The sequence below is a fragment of the Bactrocera neohumeralis genome, unplaced genomic scaffold (assembly GCF_024586455.1).
Source record: "Bactrocera neohumeralis isolate Rockhampton unplaced genomic scaffold, APGP_CSIRO_Bneo_wtdbg2-racon-allhic-juicebox.fasta_v2 ctg6260, whole genome shotgun sequence".
Classification (NCBI taxonomy): domain Eukaryota; kingdom Metazoa; phylum Arthropoda; class Insecta; order Diptera; family Tephritidae; genus Bactrocera; species Bactrocera neohumeralis.
This window is the reverse complement of record NW_026093133.1, coordinates 2,876-5,212: the sequence shown is the minus strand read 5'-3', so window position 1 is coordinate 5,212 and position 2,337 is coordinate 2,876. Positions and strand designations below refer to the sequence as shown.

General features: G+C 36.5%; 1 pseudogene; it reads left to right on the top strand.

Annotated features, from left to right (window-relative positions):
- The first annotated feature begins 1,274 nt into the window (after positions 1–1,274).
- Positions 1,275–1,463, top strand: LOC126767427 (small nucleolar RNA U3; annotated as a pseudogene).
- The last annotated feature ends 874 nt before the right edge of the window (positions 1,464–2,337 follow it).

Below are 2,337 nucleotides of genomic sequence, written 5' to 3'. Positions count from 1 at the left end.
TCGAAATCCGGATGTCTGTCTGTCCGTCCGTCCGTCCGTACAAGCTGTAACTTGAGTAAAAATTGAGATATCATGATGAAACTTGGTACACCTATTCCTTGGCTCCATAAGAAGGTTAAGTTCGAAGATGGGCAAAATCGACCCACTGCCACGCCCACAAAATGGCGAAAACCGAAACCCTATAAAGTGTAGATATTAAAGTGAAGTTTGGCACAAAGGATCGCATTAGGGAGGGGCATATTTGGACGTAATTGTTTTGGAAAAGTGGGCGTGGCCCCGCCCCCTACTAAGTTTTTTGTACATATCTCGGAAACTACTATAGCTATGTCAACCAAAGTCTACAGAGTCGTTTCCTTCAGGTATTTCCATATACAGTTCAAAAATGGAAGAAATCGGATAATAACCACGCCCACCTCCATACAAAGGTTATGTTCAAAATCACTAAAAGTGCGTTAACCGACTAACAAAAAACGTCAGAAACACTAAATTTTACGGAAGAAGTGGCAGAAGGAAGCTGCACCCAGGCTTTTTTTAAAAATTGAAAATGGGCGTGGCGCCGCCCACTTATGGACCAAGAACCATATCTCAGAAACTACTAGACCGATTTCAATGAAATTCGGTATGTAACATTTTCTTAACACCCTGATGACATGTACGAAATATGGGTGAAATCGGTTCGCAACCACGCCATCTTCCAATATAAAGCTATTTTGAATTCCATCTGATGCCTTCTCTGTATAATACGAGTATAAACATTAGGAACCAATGATGATAGCGGAATAAAACTTTACAAAAATACGGTATTTGAAAAATATGTAAATGACGTATTATGAAATCCCGATTATCACTTTTTCATGCGAGAGTATAAAATGTTCGGTGACACCCGAACTTAGCCCTTCCTTACTTGTTATTTATATAGATGAGTTATTATAAAATAAGATCACATATTTAATTTAAAAAAAATAAATTCTGTTGGGATTCGAACCTACGCACGTGCTCGCCGTAACTTTTGAAGCGCTTACCACCTAGACCACCATTGACACTTGAATTGCGTTGTCCTAATTATGGTTTGGTTATGCATGAAAGAAATATACAATGGATCGCCGATTGTTACCTCTTTCCTTGCTGCTGCTGCGCATATGTACATATGTTTGTATGCATGTGCATTATTGAAGTTATACTGCATTTTCTTTCCTTTGTATTTCATTTCTGCGAATTCTTAACTATTTTATGTGCTCTTTTATTGAAAACCCTGCGTTGGTCTTTCAAAAATTAAGGCTATACTTTACAGGATTATTACTGTAGTTAGTCTTCATTTACATTTTTTGGAAATCGACCCGCGATGACGAGGTATATCGTTTTATCTGACAGCGTGAGGTTTAAGAAGTTCGTTTCTAATTTTGTCTTGTGGCATATTAGAAATGATCGTTCGCTTACAACGGATAAAACAATTTCTGAGTGGTGATTTTAATGAATGAATTCCTTTTGGTTGAAACGCTCTGCGTTGGCCGTTGAAAAGTTAAGACTATACTTCTCAGGATTCATTCATTATTTCCTTGTCATTTCCATATTCGTAGCAATAGAAGTTCTATGGCATAAGTAAAGTAATGGCCGCCGATTGTCAACCCTTGCCGCTGTAGCAGCTTCGCCTACAAACATGCGTAATGTATGTATGTATGTATACGTGTGATCGTGAATACAAATCGACGCAGATTTTTGCGAGAAGCACCAGAAAGTTGTGCAATTTATGATTTTTGGCTTTTGCCATCGTCGCGAAAAAAGACGACTTGTTGGCAAAGGCATGCTCGGGGAGATAATAAATTATAATAAATTTATAGAATGTGAATTTAAGTTTTCTAGTTTTCTTTCATACAAAATGATATGCATTTCTAAGAAGTATAACTTCATCCGCGCGTAGGTGCGTGGAACCTTTTTTTTTTTAATATGCAGTAGTATTATAGTTTTGGGAACTAGCAACTTTAAAACGTATGTTGTCTATTTAATTTCGGGATTTGGCTTAGCGTTGCAATTCAGCAGCTCACAACTTTGTCATGTAGTTCGATATTATACCATATAACCTCAGAATGTTTCGACGTACGCCATTTGTGTTATTTACAGTAACTTATAATACTCATATCTACTAATAAAGGAAATTAAATGGCGAATCTTTTCATGCTATTATTTTTTACAATATTTAATGTGCATAATCTCAGCAACGGGGTATCGATATGCTTATCTCAATTTTTGGCAAATTGGCGAATAATTTGGCAACTGAAACAGTTACAAACACTTTTTTTTGCTACTTTTTGAATTAATTATTTTTGGTATATTATAAAA